The sequence below is a fragment of the Python bivittatus genome, unplaced genomic scaffold, assembly GCF_059951505.1.
Source record: "Python bivittatus isolate LINGU-HERP-01145 unplaced genomic scaffold, Pbiv_v1 ctg000020_np1212, whole genome shotgun sequence".
NCBI lineage: Eukaryota > Metazoa > Chordata > Lepidosauria > Squamata > Pythonidae > Python > Python bivittatus.
In genome coordinates this window covers 95,641,866-95,661,572 of record NW_028277030.1, presented here as the reverse complement: position 1 = coordinate 95,661,572, position 19,707 = coordinate 95,641,866, and positions in this window count along the sequence as shown.

Here is a 19,707-nt window from a genome sequence, read left to right as displayed (position 1 = left end):
AAATTGCAATGGTTAAGAACGGCATTGAACATTCACAAAACTGATTTTCCAGAAATATACAGCAGTGTGTCACATTTTTTTCCCCAGAAGAATCTTAACCTGTACCACTCTTCATTTTTCTCTGTTTAAGTTTGCTTCCATAGCTGTTACTGCTTCATCATTGTATTTTTATTTTAGCTGGGGCTTCCAGTATTACTCCAGCAGGTGATTAATAGTGAATAGGGTGGGGCTACAGAGCCATGTACTCCAATAGCTTTGGCTCTATGGTGCTATTGTGAGCAAGTGAGAATAATGGAAAGCAAGGAAGTGAAAAACAGTCAGAGGTGAGGCACAAAAAGGTAATTTCTCCCCAGTTCTAATCTACTACAGTGAATTGCAGGTCAAAATTATTCCATATCTATTGTAATTACCATACAAGTAACTGGGAATAAAAGTAGTGATTGAAAAAGGAACAGTAAGAGACCCAAATAAATTGTCAGTGGTGACAGTAATTGGCGTCACATTCAGGTGATAGTCCATAAGGCTATCTCAGAGCTGTTCCAATATTTTTAGCCAGATGCTCAAATGCTTTGTGCCAGATTTATGTCTGTCTCTATAAAAAAACACTTGGGTTTCATATATCATCTTCCCTTTGAGTGTTTTAAATTTCTGAGAAGAAACAATCATCTCCAAAACAGGTTATTTATTTATTTATTGCTTTTAAAATAACAGGGGAAAAAAGGGAACAAAACACAAAAATACATAGATTGTCAAATAAAAATACATAACAAGTGCTTAAAAAAGAAATACGTGAAAAGAATACAAGAGAAAAAAAAATACAAAATATAATATCTCGTTACAACAATAAATAGTTACAATGCTATATATAATTTTCTAATACAAACATTATGTATCATCGGGCTGACAACTGATGAAAGTTGTTGATTAATTGGGTTCTTATTAATTGAAGACGTTTAAAAACAGTTGATAACCTCATTAGTTCTTTGCAATATTGTAGGACATTTTTGATAACTTTTACTAGTGATTGCTCATTATTAGAAGGGAGTAGCTCCCTGACCTCTTACAGTCAATACCAGTTCAACAGGCAACCAGTGCAGATAAGTCCTGCCCCTATCAGTATCACTCAGAGGTTGTCTGTCACATGTTTGCTGAAGGTTTAACCAATATTTTAGCCTTCATTTAAAAAGAAAAGGAGAAAAAAAAAAGTGTACTGGAAAATCAGTGGTCTCCCACTGTATGTCAACTGTCTAATTGTGAGGGACTTTGCTGGCAGTGCAAAATGGGCAGGAGTCTGCACGCAGCTCATCAGCCATAGGTAACTCACTCTGCTATAGGATGAAGATCTCCAAGGTTTGGGGGATGAAGATCTTCAAGGTTTTGGGGCCAATGGGCACACTTGGATTTGTAAGACCATGCCATAGGCATGCTCTCAAACTGTAGCTGTGGTAGATGTGGCCAACCACAAAACACCCTTTTACTCAAAGGAAAACCGGTGAGGTTATTTCTCACCACCCCCTCTAGGCTGCCTGGATATTCTCTCTCACTTCAGCTTACCATGCTTTTCTAGGCGGATGGACCCTCTGCCAAATAAAGCTGCAACCCCCCACCGTTCGATGTTTAAGGTACATCTCTGGGTCTAGATGGGACTGATAGGCACTGTGGGAAGCACAAATTACATTGAATTTTGTTTTTCAGCATGTTATTTTTTCAAATCAAAACTATCGAAAAGAAAAATGCCAGGTGGGTGTCAAGGGAGATGCTTGTGTGAACATTGACACTACAGACAAGACCAAGTTGGGGACTGAGACTAAAGCAGCATTCTTGCTTATGTTGAAGCTTTCCACTTTAAGATTTTCATGCTGAAGGGTTAAGTGATGAGTACTTTTAAAGATCAAATGTCTGAATAGGGCTTTGTATGAGGTAACAAAACTACATACCAAAGCAAATGAGTGTGCCTTTGACTCACAGACCTATATGGGACTTTTTAACTGTAGGATGATTATAAATAATTTCCTTCTTTAAATATGAGAGGAAGATTTAGCTTTCTTTGTATTTTATCACAGTAGAAGATAAGCCTTTCCTTGATTTCATGACTGAAGGCTTCCACAGCAGATAATATAGTCATAATGTAGATCAGTATTTCTCAATCTTTTTTTGCCCATGGGCCACTTCTAACCTTGTTTTTCTCCTGGGCACTCCCCCACCCCCAGTCCAGGTTCCATTACTGAATATGGACATGGGACAGTAACTGGTGTGTTTTCTGGCTTCAACAAGATAGCATTTACCATATAATACACTTTGCTTTTCTGGGGCCCCCTTAGCACGTGCCATGACCCCCTGTTACATGCCTTTCACTGTGGTCCCCTTGAAATATCCTAGGCCCCCCAGGGGGCCATGTGTCCCCTGGTTGAGAACTGCTGATGTACATCATTGCGTGACGTAGATAAACAGAGGATATTGATGGAGGTGCAGCTCGGGGTTGTATCTATGTCCTTCTAGATAGCTCTGATGTGTGGATTCCCAAAAGCTCAAGATTCAGTGCTGTGCTATTGATATTCATATTGCAAAATGTGGCTAGTATTATTTATGCTAGATGTCATGTGCATTTTTATGAAATGCTTCTGGACTGACTGTGAAGTGGGCAGCTTGGAGTTATCTTTTCCAGCTGTTAATGTGATTGTGCATCTAAATAGGATGAGCAGATAATTTCTTAGGGATGAGCCGGTCAACAACTGACATTGAAGGAAATCAAGTTTCTTTTGTTTTATTTTATTTCATTTTTGTAATAATAAGTGACTTCATTTCAGATTGGGCTTTGATAAGGAACTAAGCAATTGTTATGGGGCTGAAAGTTGAATTAATAGCTATTAATTGAATATTGAATAATATTTTAGTATGATCAATCAAAAATACAAAACCCTAGCCGCTGTTATAAAAGTGAAAACAAATAATGATAATAGATTAAAGAGAAATAGCAATATTACAGTAAGAGACGTATTTATATTCTTATGTGCACCTTTTCAAGAAGATATTTTTAAAACTAACCTAGAAGCCTAAGCTGGTTCAAGAAATGTACTGCCTGAAGCAAAAGAGAAGATGGTAGTTCATCCATATCTCATCTACAAAAATCAGCTAGGCTTATTTCAGCACTGGAAATATAATAATAGTTTCTACCAGAGGCAGAATTTAAGGGGACAGATAAATATCTTTATCAGAAGGGAATTGCTAGAGATTCAGAAGGAATTGTAACCCTGCTGCCTCTAATATTTGCTGTCTAAGGAAATTCTCTCTTTATTTAACTAAGCATATACTAATGGTGTTAAAAGCAGACCAAAGTAAAAAGACCTGATTAGGGGTTAAATTAAGGCAAACAAATCTGGGTTGCAAAAATCCAAACAACCACTAGAGGGCAGCACATAATGTGAGTTTTCTATATCTCTTTGCTGCCATCTGGTGGCCATCTGAACTTGTGCTGCCTAGAATTGTTTATTTTTGTTTTTGTTTTTTTGGTGCCTTTTAAGTCAGTCTTGACTCCTGGTGACTGCCTGGACTACTCCCTGCAGTTTTCTTGGAGAGATTTTCAGAAGTAGTTTGCCATTGCGTCCTTCCTAGGGCCAAGAGAGAGTGACTGGCCCAAGGTCACCCAGCTGGCTTTGTACCTAAGGTGGGACTAGAACTCACAGTCTCCCAGTTTCTAACCTGGTGCCTTAACCATTACACAAAACTGGCTTCCAGAACTGGTAGCCCTGGTTAAATAATGAAAGGCCTGACCATATAATTTTTAAAGTTACGTATCTTCTGCTTTTGGTCTAACAAGAAATTGAACTTCCTATGAATCCTGCTATAACAAACATTGTGACAAAAATAGCACTGTACAGTGGTACCTTGGGTCACGAACTTAATTCTCTCCGCGACTCTGGTCACGACCCGAATTGGTCGCGACCCGAATCAAATTTTCCCATAAGGTTCAATGTAAATACGGTTAATCCGTTCTGACCCCTACGAATTTGGTCGCCAACCGATTTTGGTCGCAACCTGAATCAAATTTTCCCATAAGGTTCAATGTAAATATGGTTAATCCGTTCTGAACCATATGTATTTTTTTTTAAACCACAAAAATATGAAACAAAATACAGCACAGTACAGTACAGTACGAAGAGAGAGAACACTAACCTTGCTCGAGGTGACTTCTGGTGTGGAGGACAGGAAGGCGGGTGGGGAGGTGGTTATTGTTTGGAGGGAGAGTCCCCCTCCCTACAGGAAGCCACGACCATGTGTCACAGCAGGGAAAATGGCCGCGGATCCTGTTTGTCACCCGATGCGGAGTTCGCGAATGGAAGCAAAATTTTGCAAACGGTGCTGTTCGTGACCCGAATTGTTCGTGAACAGAAGCGTTCCTGACCTGAGGTACCACTGTATTACCCCCCCCCCAAGAAGAAACACAAGGCAAAAATCGTAAAAGTGATAGAACAACCAGTCTGGAAACCCATTATAAATAGAATATATATAGAATAGTTTGCTTATTGAACTGATGCTAAGCACTAAATTCAGGAAACCACTGGCTAGAAATGAAAAAAGAAGTTTGCTTAGAACTTCAGTATTAACAAAGTTTCCATTCTAGGCAGGATGAATTCTGGCTAGCATCTTTAATTCCTGAAATAAATTATGATGAGGTTAGGCAGAGGTTTTATCTTAGAAGTTTAAGAAGTGGTCCAGATGTGCCTTGCTTCATTTTTTAAAAATGATAAATTCTTATGCATTGATAACCGTGCCAGTCTTTCTTTTTGAGTTCCCTGGAATTATCACGTGGCCATGCTGCTGTACATTTGAGCTTCTTTACCTAGAAGGAAGGTGAGATTTTTCTCTGAAATAATTGCCTCATGGTGGGTATCTTACCATATGGTAATACAGGCAGAAGCTGTTCAAGCAATGGAGGGCAGAGGCACCTCAGTGCAAAATGTAGGAAGAGAGAAGGCTGCTATATCTGGACTAAAAAAATCCATATGGCCAGTAGATGACAGCAGAAATATGGAGAATGCTAACTAGGGTCACCTGTCCTTTTGCAGTTGAGATATGGTCACCTAGGAAGAGAAGCAGGAGAGATTACCTCACTGAGGAAATCAAGAGATGGGAATAAGAAGAGGTGGGGTAAATGGTAGTACCATCACTTTTGCCTCACAAAGACTATTAGAGATGAAGGGATAGAAAAAACCTGGATATAAAATTGCCAGTTCTTCAGGGTTGTATCAGAATTTCTTGAATTTTGCTGTCAGGTCTTTGATGGCTCTGAGATTAATTCAAGACATGAATTGGGTAGATGACTGAGGCTTTGGGGAGGCCCAGTGATTGTTCAGGACAGACTATGGGGGAAAATTGACAGGGCAGCTTCAGGGCAGGTATAGCCCCCCTTCTTTCATAGACATTTGTTCCATGAGGTGTTCCTGATTATGTATCTAGCATTATCTTGGCCATCACATCATCACATCACATCACATCACATCACATCACAAAAAAAAAAAAACCTGGACTGGGAACTTGATAGATCAGAACTCTATCCCTAAAACTTGACTACAGAACAGAGCAGTTTTGACCTGGTCTGTTAATTCCTACCATTGAAAACAAATTTGAGTAAAACCTGTTATGGATGAAGATGGAATGGCTGAATTCCATCCACTGTGAGTGTCAGTTCTAGAAACTAAATAACATCTAGGTCCTCGTATTAGTGTTATACGCCTGTGCAATTGTCTCTGAAGAAATGACCTAATTTTGTAACATGAAACAAAAGAAAATAGAACAAAAGCTGAATATTGTTTTTATTCTTTGCTGTGCTTTGGTGTTCAACTGTTTACCCTGCACTTTTCAAGTGATATATAGAAATTAATATTGGACTGGATTGTACTTATATTTTGAGGGTGATTTAATTTAATTTAATTTAATTTAATTTAATTATTTAATTATTATTTTAATTTATTTATTTGAACCATTTCTGAGGCTGCCCACTCACCTCTGGGAGGTTTAAAAAGATTTTTAAAAAAACTGTAAAAAACAACAGCAATAGAAGATGACCATGCTGGGGAAAGAAAACAAATATTCCTCAGTTGTATTGTTACATAGTGATTACATTACAATTGACAATTAGCAGGGCTACACATTGCCCTGGCCCATTGCCTATGGGAAAAGCCAGGTCTTTAATATTTTCCTAAAAGACAGCAGGTTCAGGGTTATATGGACCTTGGAGGGGATGTATTCTAAAGGGCAGATGTGGATACAAAAAACACATAACTCCTGGGTCCCATTAGATTGTTTCCTTCCTTCCTTCCTTCCTTCCTTCCTTCCTTCCTTCCTTCCTTCCTTCCTTCCTTCCTTCCTTCCTTCCTTCCTTCCTTCCTTCCTTCCTTCCTTCCTTCCTTCCTTCCTTCCTTCCTTCCTTCCTTCTTCTGAAAGTATATTGGAGAACAAGTGTTTATTGAAGTATAGCTGGTCCTCAGGTTATGACCACTTGTTCAGTGACCATTCAAACTTGCAACAGTGCTGAATAAGGGGGTGCTTGGAGTTCCAGCCATTGCAGTGTCCCCACAATCATACGGTTATGATTTCCAGTGTTCCTGCCAGCTTCTCATAAGCAAGTCAATAGGGAAGCTGGCAGGAAGTTGGAAGTCACAGTCATATAAGGTCCTCGCTTAACAATCCATGTGTTCCTCGCTTAATGACAGCAGCTGGAACTGTCAGAACTGCCATTGCTAAGTGACGCAGTCATGTGACATCATGCTTTATGACTGCGTTGCTTAGCAACAGCAATTCCAGTCTCAATTGCTGTTGTAACCCGAGGACTACCTGTTACTGTTATATGTTTTACCTCTGCTCTCCTGGGCTGTGTTTACTGAGATTGAGAAACAAGCTGCCTTGAATGATGGTGTCTGGATGCCACCACTTTGAGCAGAAACTATAGGCATCTTTGAAAACAGAACATGATGTTCAGTACAAGTCTGGTCTCAGGAGCATCCTCTAAACCAGGCAGCAATAAGTTCTATCAGCTCTTCCCCCTTGGCCTAGTATGGAATTGAATTAGCCTCATTTGTGAGCCACAGCTTCATACATGCCAACGGAGGACAAAGGTAGCTGGTGTGCGCACAGGCAATGAGACAACAAGGCAAGCAGCCCACAACAGTTGCTGAAGATTGTGTGCTCTCAACTTGAAATGAGACTGCTGGTCCTATGTGTCTTCCTCAGAATAAGAAGAAGAACTTAACAACCAGTTCTCTAGAACTAGGCCAAACTGGCTAGGTAACGGTCCTTCCTGGTCCTATACTTGGAAATCCCAGTCTTGTTCAGTGTGATGAGTCTGGAATGTTCACCATGCAAACTTTCTGGATAATCCAGTGCCCCCCTGCCAACATCACTCTAATGCAGATATTCTTAATATTTTTGTGCCATGGACCCCTTTGAGAGTCTGGTGAAACCTATAGACCCCTTCTTGGAAAAATGTATTTAAATAAATAAAATAAAATACATAGATATATATTACAAGGGAAACCGATTATGCTTATATACAGTTACTAAAATATAAAAAATACAAATACGTAATATAGTAATACATATGCTTCTTTATCAACCCATTAAATCAATGACAATATCCTTTTAAAGGATATAATAATTTTAGATATTTGTTGTTGTTGTCGTTTAGTCGTTAAGTCATGTCCGACTCTTCGTGACCCCATGCTAGTTACAATGAGATTTGATATTTACAATGAGATTTATTGAAGTTAAGCAACATTTTTAGAGTCTAGAAGTCATAAATTACTTTATTGCCTACATACATTAATGAATTAAAAGCTAAATTTCAATTAGAGGTTAATTAATTAATATTTCAAATTTGTCACCACCCATCTCACTGCAAAGCGACCCTGGGCAGTTTAATAACAAAAAGTTGCATTTTCCCCACCCCCATCCAAGTTCATGGACCTTCTGAAAACTATCCAGGGACTCCCAAGGGGTCTGTGGATCCCAGGTTAAGAAACCCTACTCTAATGGCATCTGCCAGAGTGAGGTCACTTAGGCTTACATCTGAACTAGGACCCCAATAGCGGAGTGAATATACTATAAGGAAGTATATAGTACATATTTAAAGTGATGTTGGAGGACGAGGCAGGCTTAGCTGGAGTCCAGTTTAGATAACTCCCAACAGGGCTTCTGGAAGAAGCTAAATCCAGGGAAATGAAAATCCAACCAAGGGTACCATCAACTGAAAATTTATCTCAAATTGGCCACCTTAAAAAAAAATCTTCAAGGTATGAAAATCATACTTTAGTAGTCCAGATAATTCCTGGGAGTAGAGATTTGCTCTTAGAGTCTAAAACTAGGATTGCAAACAGAGCACTGCAGGCAACAAAACATGTCTATGACCTTGGACTTAAAGTACTCCAATCAAAACTCAGGAACCACCACATATCTTTATGCAGATGTAGTTTTTAGTGTGTGTATGTGTGTGTCAAAATTAATACAAGTTGTAATGAAAACTAATCAAGTCTACCAGACTGATATGCTTTGTTTTAATAGAAGAAATCTGTTGAAATCACTTCCTGGGGATATTATGCAACATTTCTTTACTTGCTGTGTAAGCTAAGTCCACTGGAATACATTTACCTGTCTTGAAATATTTGGCTTTTAGAAATGGTCATTAAGGAGGACCATTTCTTTTCTGTGTGTCCTCATAACTGTGCTTTGTTTATTGTTTATGAGGGGAGAAAACAAGATCCCTAGAAGTGAAGGTTCAGCAGCTTCTTCATAACACAGTTAATGTCTGAAATGTATCTCTAGGTCACTTTTGGCTTTATGAAGATGTTTTTCATTAGAGTCAGCATGTTGACACTGTATGACTTATATATCTGCAACTAGATTTGCAAATGAGGTTCTGTTGTCCTACATGTGGTAATTTCAATCTTGAAACAGCCTCTCATGGACGACATCTGTTTGAGTTATGGCTGTGACAGTGTGAATGACAGTCTGTCTCTGTGCATTAGACACTACAAGATTATTGCTACAACCCTGCTAAAGCATAAAATCTTATCAGGAATAATGAGGAAAACCTCACCCATCTAAACTCAGTAACTACTTTTGTTCTCTCTGTTTTGGCAATTGCACACACAGAAAGTCTAATCACAAAGCGCTTGAAATAACATGAGTTAATGTGACAGTTTTTGACCAGACTGCTTAGCCTTCTTTTACAGATTATGAAAAACAATTTAGGATTAATCCAGACAGTAAGTGTAGCCCAGAGAGATTTGCAGCAGTTCTAAAACCTGGCATTATCCAACAGATGGTCATGGTATTGTGGATGTATGGAGCTGAACACAACTCACTTCCAAATATGCTCCTTAAAATATTGGTGGTAAATATGCAGCAAATATTGATAGAATCATCAGCTGGGGGGCAGCTCTACGCTTAGGCAGACCAAGGGGTACGGATGTCATGAAAAGATAGCAAAATATAATTAAGTATAATTATTATAACTATTATTGTTGATATTGCTTATTTACTGTCAGAAAGAGGTGCTTGTTAAACTTCTTGTGTGAAATGCCTTAATAACTTGGGGCAGTCTTAGATACTGTGACAATGACTTGGGGAAGAGAAGGTGCCATTTGCTTTTCTGTCTCAGACAGCAAAATATCTTACATCAAGCCCTGTGTAATGTCTACTCCAGAGAAGCTCTGAGTCTACATCTAAAGTGACATGGGTCAGAATGAAAGTGGCAGAAAACCTAGATATCTAATGGACTGTCATGGCTTTCAGATATTCTGAAAGAACTTTCCTATCAGGAAACACCAAAGTTATGGTACAAGGGCAACAATAAGTACAACTAAGCCAGGATACCTTAGCTATTCCAAGATTAAAATTCTGATAACTTCCCATCTACAATACTCTTGTATCTTATATATTAAACTTCTATTGAAAACAGCCTGGAAAACTTCAGTGGCCCCAAGGTTTGGCACTAACATTAAGAAGAACTTGCTAATACACTCACATTTTGCCTCTGGTTTTCCATTGGTGCTGGCTACTAATCAGTTTCTGGAACTAACTAAAGGCTCTGATAAGAGTTTTGAAGTCTATATGTAATTTGCTTCCTCCCCAGAGACTTACTGAATTTTAACATCATAATTTGAAATATTTTTGTGGATAATGTCCATCAAAATGTGGGGACCTTTTTAGGGTCAGCCAGTAGTGCCCCTGGAGGGAGGGTGATGGTCAAAAAGTAAAGATGGCAGTCACAGCAGTGCAGTGGAAGCCTCACCCCTTTTATATGTGTGTATGACTTCAATGCATGTCTTACAAAGGGTGGGGGTTCAATTACACTGTTATGACCACCATCTTTACTTTTCTGACCCACTCCTTGGAGATGCTACTGGTGTCAGCACTCCACTTGTAGACTGATTTTTCTAAAGGAGTATGACTGACACCTTGTGATCTTTCTGCAGCAGGGGAAAGTTTTAGAAATCATTGCATATATTAAATAAATACAATTTACCTTTTAATTTTTTCATCCCTTGAGCTCTGCAGTGTTACTTTAGTGGCTAATGCAAAACTGTTTTGAACTTTTTGATTTATTGCTTGTTGTGATATGTACAGTTTTTTAATGGAAGTATGTCTGTTTTGGGGGTAGTATAAAGATGTTGCTCCCTAACAAACAGATTGAATTAAAAGAGCAAACTGAGTTAGGAAAAAATCAAGAGCCACTGAAAAAGCCTGTTTACAGATATTTCTCTCCAGCAGTTAGAAATAGTTCCACAACAGCTTGCAATAGAAAAATAACAGGGCAATTCCATGAAACTGGGGAGAAAAATATAAGGTAGGTGAAGTGCTTCTACCCTAGGGCCTGCTGAGCTTCTTCCAGCACAGTAGAAGATGGTAGCAGAACAGCTTTTAATCCTTTTCTTCTTTTTTGTTCCCTCATCTGGCTTTCCCTAACCACCATTCTCACCACTTGGGATGGGAAGTCAGTTTTGAAGATGGTGTAAGGGAGTCCATCGAGGGTATAGAAGGGCCTTCTAATGATCCCAGCCTTTCTTCATTCTGCCTCACATGGACCTGAGGCACCTCCTCTCAGGGCTCTCAAAGCTTCAGCATCAAAGAAATGGGCACTATGGGGGATGGGGATGTCCATGTTCATAATGGAGAGTCCTGCAACCTCAAGGTGACCTTCATCAGTGACCTCAAGACACCCTTTTCTAGGGTAAGGCTATGCAAATGAATGCAAATTCTGCCAGCTTTACTGTCTATGCTATTAGGGCAGAACACCTATGAATACTGTACATTTGTGAGATTTTGAAGACTAGTGGGAGCAGAAATTCCCAATTCATTCACAACAGGATTCATAGTAGAATTCTTTTATATCCTTTTCCTCTGGAATGCCCTTCTGACAACCATCGACCACCATCTTGTTTTTTTTTCTTTTTTTAATGTTCTTTTTTTGTTCTTATTTTTTTTGTTCTTTATTTTGTTTTTGATTGCTCACATTGTATTTTATTATTGTTATATTGTGAGCCACTCAGAGTCATCTGGAGTTGCCTAAATTGAATAAATTAAATTAAATTAAAACTGAATTGCAGCCTAAATCATTGTTATTTAAATGCTCTGAGTAGATAAGGAAAAGCTCCCTTCAAAAGCTTATCCTACATGGCAGTACCAATTTCAAGGGACAGAGCAACTATGATTAGAATAGCAATGACTGATGAATTGTTTGTCAGAAACGTCATTTGTAATCTACGAATTCAAGTTTCTTCATCTTTTTCCTCTTCAATCATGTTTTATCTTTCACTTTCCAACTTTCCTGGCCAGCAGTAACAATAATTGTTCATTGCAAGATTTTTATAATAGTAGGCTCACTATTCTGACACAACAGCATCTTTTTATTACTTTCTAAAGAATGTAAAAAAATCACCCATCTTTAACCACCTTCCTCTTACTGTTACTAACAGTAATAATGATGAGAAAGAAAAAAGGGAAAGAGAAAAACTAGAAAGATGCTGGGGAAAGAGCTTTTTAGGTAATAATTTAATCTAGCTAAGAAGTTATTAAATTATTTGGGTTATAATTATTTGGGACTTTTGGCCACAAATAAAATTTGATGATGATGATGGTGATGTAATAATTTATTTAGCTTTACTAATTTCCACAGCTGTTTATTTTGAAAGCATATATCTGTTTTCTTCAACAAAAGCTGAGCAAAATAAGGAAACCCAACCACTGTCAAAATAATTATGAAATCAGCATTTAATAAAAAGGTCAGATGAAACAAACAAGTCCCCCACCCCCCAGCTATATAAAACTCAGAAGGACATTGTATGTGGAGGAGTCTCTGGATATGAAATTCTCCACTTCTGGTTCCACTATGGGGAAAGTTCCAACCTTAGGTCAAAGAAATGTTATGTTGGAAGGATCTATAGGACAGCAACTTTACAATGATACAATTAGCTATGAAACAGCCTCTTGTCTTCATGAAAATGAGAAAATAAGACAGTCTAGGCCAAATAAGGAGACTCAGTAGTTGGGTAAAGTTGGACTTTTCACTATGTTATTGAAACAGACCTCCTTGAGGAATTGAGTTGGTGGCAAGTATTGTACATCTCAGAGGACATTGCATTAAAAAAAGACTCAGAGGCTACGATTTTAGCACATTGCTGATGCTCTTTGAATATGGAAATCAAATGTCTGCCATGATTGTCAATAATTTAATCCAGCAAACATCTGAAAGTTATGTACATTGCTGATCTGATTAATTTTCGTGACGTAACATAGTTTCCCTATGTGCAACTATGAATTGAGAGAGCATCCACTCAGTGCTATCATGTCATTACTGGTCCATTTGTTCTCCTGTGTCCCCTTTCTCCATTTTTCCTCAAGCATCTGGAAATCATCATCATCATCATCACCATCACCATCATCACCAGCATACATACAGAAATACATGCCCTTAGATTTATTTTTCAGTGCTTTTGAAGAACCTGAGACTTGGTGTTCATAGTATGATTTTGGGATAGTTGAATCTCATTGCCACACTCTTCCTATCTGGTTGAGCCTTCATTTTCCCCAGTGCCAGTTTAGTACCATGGAGTTGGTTTTGGAGAATTTACTGCCAACTGCTTTCTAAATGGCAGTTATTTTGAATGGGTGGGTGGGAAAGACTGTTCTTCAAACCCAGCCGAGCTATGCTTCAACTGGGAGTGATAGACAGAACTACCAGTTAAAACTCATTTTGTCTTTTCTCCTTAACAGGTTTTTTTTTTGGTGCAGGTGGGAGTTGTTTACAGTTCCATTAATGAAGTGGGACAATTTCACAGTACAAGCCTCATCCAGAAATACCATGGGATAAATTCTGTTGGAGTCTCAGAACTGTTTTGAGTATTAAAGGCAAAAAATATATTGTCTGTATAATAGAGGGAGAGGAACCAAACATCTCTAGGAGAAGCTGGGTCTATTGCTTTGATTTTTTTTTTTTTCTTCAGTTAAATGCAAATAAATCATAGGAGGGTTGGAAAAGCTAGCTGAGGCAGTCTAAGAAGAAAAAGTAAGTTAAATATCTTGGGTCAGATCATGAAGAGTCTCTGTTAAGAAATTGATCCAAGAAGTGGAGTATGAAATACGGGAGAGAATGACTTGTTTAGAAATTCACTTTCATTGTATTGACTTGTCCCTCTTTTATGCAATTAACTCTTATTATAGGTTTAAAGCTCTTCATAAGACAAGGATAATAAATGTCTTTTTAGTGTGCCCTGGGAGAATGTGTTGCTGTCCCTGGAAACACTGCCACCAGCAAAAGACAATTGCTCTAAGCCTGCCTTCCAAGGATAACAATTGCGTTTTGAGAACTCGCTCTTGTTTCCCAGTGTGTGTGTTTGTAGAATTTATCATCTGCTTTTAAATACACATTTGCAAAGTGGTGAATGTATCAATAATTTAGGTTTCTCCAACTTGGTGCCCCCCTAATGTCTTGGCACTACAACTCCCAGAATTCCTATTAGGATGGAGATTTGGGGGAGTGGTGGTCCAAACAATTTGGGTGGTGGCAGGTTGTGAACTGAACTGGAACTGGGATAATTACTTTGTTTAAGCCAAATCAGTAGGGTTTAAAGCAGCATTTCTCAACTTGGCAATTTTAAGATGTGTGGGCATTCTTGCGTACATGTCTAGTGTTGTGGAAGAAGCTATTCATCCCAGTGAGAAAGTCTTCACTCTTCTGTTAACATAGCTCTTTTAAACACCAAAAGTTTGAGCGCTAATAGGTCTTTTACCTTCCTCATTTCTGAAGACAAGAACAGCCCTAGAACAGTTTTAGGAAAGTAAATAGATAGGAAGCAGCCTTTCAAGCACCCTGGTTCCAAATATTGAGGGCTATCAAGGTTAAAAATCACCATCTTGAGTGGATTTATTTATTAGATTCAGATTCTTCCTTTCATTTAGGAAGGCATATATTATTCCTGCCTCTTAATTTCCCTCCCTGCCTAACAACAACCTCCTGAGATAAGTTGTGCTTGAGAGTGTGTGATTGGCCCAAAGGCCCTAAGTGAGTTTCCATGGTTGAGGGTAGGCTAGAACCTGTGTCTTCCCTCTGCCAGTCCATCATCTTTATTGCTACACTATATTGGCTCATTTTGTGTCCTGAGACAGACATGGCACTTGTACAGTTTCAAGAGTGATGAAATTAGTTCTCTGTGTATGATCCAGATACCACCAATTCAGCAGTCTTGCTTATTTACTTACAACATATATATTCATTAAAATCAGCAACAACTAAAGCAATTAATTTACTAAGCAAAGTTTAGCACAGGCACACCTATAATGCCCTGAAGGTCAAAACTCTTAGGTGTATACTGGGCCCACTTCCCAGTAAAGGGTTCACTGCCAAATCTTTTTGCAATTAGAGTAACAGAGAGAAATGCCATTTGCACACTCTTGATAATAGTGTCCAAAACTCCAGATGATCTCACACAGCAGGAGATGTTGAACAAAATGGCATTCTGTAACAAATCGACACAAAAAAGCTGTATCTTTTAACACCACTTATTGTGATTACTATATTTGTTATCCCTCATAAAAGTGAAAGCAATATTTCCTCATTCACTGTTTTTGGGTGGAGAGAGGGATTAGTGCCTTTGACATCGGTATGAAGACAACAGCATGGTGCCATTTGCTAAATTTTAACAGACTACAAGTTGGGAAACCACTTATCTGTAAGGAGATAGCTGGAAAATGTTCAAGCAGCATTATTTTCTGATGATGGACCCAATTCTCATTTCACATTGATCTTCTGCATGTGCATGTCCTGCTTTAATAGCCACACATATGCAATGGAAAATCATTTAACAGCACATAAGAGTGCATTATTGTAGCAACTGAGGAGCTAATGTAGTGGTGGATTTCTAGTTTCTGACATGTGCTGGTTTAAGCATAAATGGAAACAGGGGATATGATGTGTATCTGTTGGAGGAATCAACCATCAAAGCCATCAAGCCATCAAAAGGTTGTATTCATCTTGGTTTATGATCCATTAGAAGAAAACAGCAGTGGCCCTTAGTCTGTAGTGTTTTATATTGGGTTGCCAGGATATATTTTAACATTTTAGCATGAGTCTGGATTCTGTTAGTAGCACCATATGTCCTTCACAGTCATTGAGGTTTGATTTTGGGATTATGATTGGGATTAATGAAAACAGCAGAGCATATTGTGGTCTGATATCATAAGGAGTATGTAGAAAGGGACTTCTTGGTAGGAGAAGCTTTTCTCATCGTTACACAACAAACTGTACTCCCGCTATCTCTTTAGGAGCAGGATTCTATGTAAATATTCATTACTTGACAACTGCTACATCCACTGTCTTATTGTATCACCTCGAGTGTAAGGATTTCAAGTGAATAATTTCACACATTCCAGTACCAGTGATCAGAGACATAGAAATAACAACAACAGCTCTTTGCCTCATTGAAAGAATATCATTTATTTCAATAGGAACTTAGATTGCATTACAGTTTTATACTGTATGGCTCTACCCTAATCTAGCTACAGTTTATATCTACATTATATTACTTTTAGAAGAATCCATGTGACACTTTAGTATGATTGTCATAAAAAAAAAACACACACACACTTCCGATACACTGGAAATGACTTATTAGGCTGGCAGATAGAACTTCTGCATTTTTTCCAGTGCTTTGCTGTGCTAGCTAGCTAAGAACTTCATCCTGAGTTGTTATACCTCTATATAAGCATGACTTGCTAAATGTCAGGAAAAATACAAATGTTGATGATTACCAGTAATTAAGACCATTAGGAAATGTCAGGAATCATATTTATTTGTGCATGCATGTTGCTTTTTGGGGTTTGCTCGTCTGTTCCATTCACTGCCTTAATTTTTTTTCCATTACCGAAGGAGAAAAGAACTTACCAAAAAATGCAAATAGGCTTGTAGCCAAAATAGATTGTGAGAAGCTCTGTATACACAACATCCCTCTGGATACAATCCCACATACCTCCTGTCCTGACAAGATGCTTCCAATTGACAATCTTGGAAAAGAGGCTGAGGTGGAATTTAAGTATCCTGAATCTGAGAAAGGGGGTGGTCCCTTGGTATTTGTGGAATTACCTGTACCTATGGACTACGATGGTGAAAGGCAGACAATCTTTTTTTTTTTCCCCCCTCAAAACCCATGAGGAGATTGCTTCAATGCAGACTGCTTTGGACAAACTCCATTTGTCCTGGGTCCAAAGTAGAATCTCTTTTCAGAAAAAGCAAGTATGTAACTATTATTTTAAGTAGTTGGAAGGTCTGGTGAGGCTCAGTCCAGGCCTGTTGTGAGAGTTTGGGGAGTGAGAAGCCAGATGTGTGGCCCTGAAGACATGGCTGTTCGCCCAGGCCTTTGGTGAGGACAATTGACATCCCTTTTCTTCCTTTTCCTTGTTCTCCTCCAGGTTTGTTTTCTCTGCCATCTCTGTTCCTTTGTTTTGTGCTTTTTGCATTGTTCCTTGTTTTTAAATGTTTTTAACAATTTGTAAACTGCCCAGAGTCATCGGGATATAAAATAATAACAACAATAACAACACAATGTTTCTGTTACTGAAATATTATTGGGGGTATCACCATGTGGTCATTTTTTTAAAAAAATTGGATAGATCATACAGCTTCTGAAAGAGCCACCAGTTGTTAACCCTGGTGGGGGGTGGGGGTCAAAACCTGGTCCTGAAAGAGCTATTCCATGGGGAGGGGAGAGATTGCCCAGGAAAGCAGTCAATGACTGGGGGGAGGGCTCTGTCAAAAGAAGTGGGGGGAGAGGGTCTTTAGCTCTTGGTTTTCTAATCCCCAGAGTGATCCATGGGTAATCAGAGAGCCATCCCCTGTCCCTTTTGCTATTCTTCTGAGCCCTGACAGGACCAGCTCCATGGGATCAGAGAACTGGAGGCTAAAGGGTTACTTTCCCTCTCCTCTCCTCTCCTCTCCTCTCCTCTCCTCTCCTCTCCTCTCCTCTCCTCTCCTCTCCTCTCCTCTCCTCTCCTCTCCTCTCCTCTCCTCTCCTCTCCTCTCTTGCCTAGCCCAGTCAGCCTGGGGATCTACTGACAGATTCAGCAGGGGCCACAGAAGAAGTGGAGGAAGATGCCTCTTTCATACAAAGGTAGAGGAAACTTTGGAAAAAAACCCTGGACTTTCCCTTTGCCAACAGGGCCCAGGGACTGATGGATGCATGTTTTTCATCAGAGATGCTTTCCATCTCTTCAAAAAAAGAAGAATGGTGAAACATCCAGCACTGATGACATCAGGACAACAGTAAATAGTACTGGTGTTAGGGAGAGAGGATTTAGGTGTTCTCTGGTTGTCTGATGTATCTTTACTTCTAGAGAGAGGTTCAACAGCAATGGAATTGAAGAGAAATAAGTAGTTTTATTTGAGAAAGTAATTAGAAGGTGTAGATATGCTGCAGGCTATTTTAGCAATCAACTTAAATTTTTGTGGTTGTATTCTATCTTTTAAATCACCCAGGTTTTAGGATGATGCTGATGAGACTAAACATTAAATAAGCCATTTCACAATCTCGGAGATGGGATATAAATTCAAACTAATGAATAGGTATACAATAATAGCAAGACGCTTGTTACTTACTTCTGCTGGTTTACTCATTAACAACATGAGTTGAACATTTTTGTTTTACTTTATTTTATTTTATTTTATTTTAATGATTTCGTCCTTGGTGATCTTGATTCACTGCTAGTAAGTTGAATTCCCCATCAGGATTAGCTGGTGTGTCAGTTAAATCAGTCTGACATCAGGCACTTATTTCATTTTACATGACTGGTTTTACAACACATGTGGGAGCTATTCTCAGTTGTTTTGGCATAGCTCACAGCTTCACCTCATCCTTTATAGCCATGACTGTGTTTTTTGGGCTTTATTTACACTAGGTAGATGAGAATAAATACCTTTTTCAATAATGTGCCTCTAATAATCCTTGAAAAGCCACAATATTTGTGGAATTGTTGCTAAGTATTTAAATGAGCTACAATTCTGAATCAAGAAAGACATGATTGCACATAATGTTATGAGTGTTAAATATAGTTATTTTTCAAACAGACAATATACTGGATCCAGAATGAGGAGTTTTTGAATATTTAGTCTATGGAGGAGCTGTGGTTAGGACCAAAGCCAGAAGTTATCATCTAGGCGCTTGCTAGGACATCAGTTACCTGACCAGATGACTATTATTACATGTCTTAGAGCTCTCTGAACAAAAACTCTAGTCCCATACTGTGGGCTAGCTCTAATTGCTCATGCAGATAAATAGAACCCATCTAGGTACTATTTCTCATCTACTAAGCGAAAAAAAAAAATAAGAGGGTTCCAGACTGGGTTCCACTACTCCAGATTGACACTACATTAGAAACATTGTGAGAAATAATATTTAGATGCACGTTATTTTGAGCACAGCTTCTTACAACTGCCACTTGAGTCTACCAGGACCCTTCAGTAGTCAAAGAATTGCAACAAGTGGCAATTTGTGGAATGAGTTTTTGACCCTGGATGAAGTGGATGAAGCAGATCCTGCATGAATTGGATTATCTTTCCAGTCAGGTTTCAGACCTGGGAATGGGACTGAAACAGCATTGGTCACACTTTTGGATGACCTCTGGCAGGAGCATGGTCCATCCTTGCTCTTCTTGACCTCTCAGCAGCTTTCAATACCATCTACCATCCTTCTGGACCAGCTCTGGGGGCTGGGGGCGAGCAGCATAGTATTGTGTTGGTTCCCCCCCGCCCCCCGGGCCAGTTCCAGTCGGCGTTGATCAGAAGCAAAAGGTCCTACCCTCAACTCCTGTTTTGCAAGGTCCCAGGGGGTTTGGAACTTTCTCCACTCCTGTTTAATATAAACATGAAGCCACTGGGTGAGGTCATCTGTCGCCATGGGGAGAGGTGTACATCAGTACACTGATGATACCCAGGTGTACATCTCTGCCCCCTTGTGAATTAAGGGATGCTGTTGATATTCTAGCTCAGTGTTTGGAGGCTGTGGGCATTTGGATGGGGAACAATAAGCTTCAGCTCAACCCTAGCAAGACTGAGTGGCTTTGGGTTTTGGGACCTTCAGGTTCCAGGAACTTATCATCCTTGGAGATGGATGGGGTTGCACTACCCCATACAGAACCTATATGCAGTCTGGGGGTCCTCCTGGA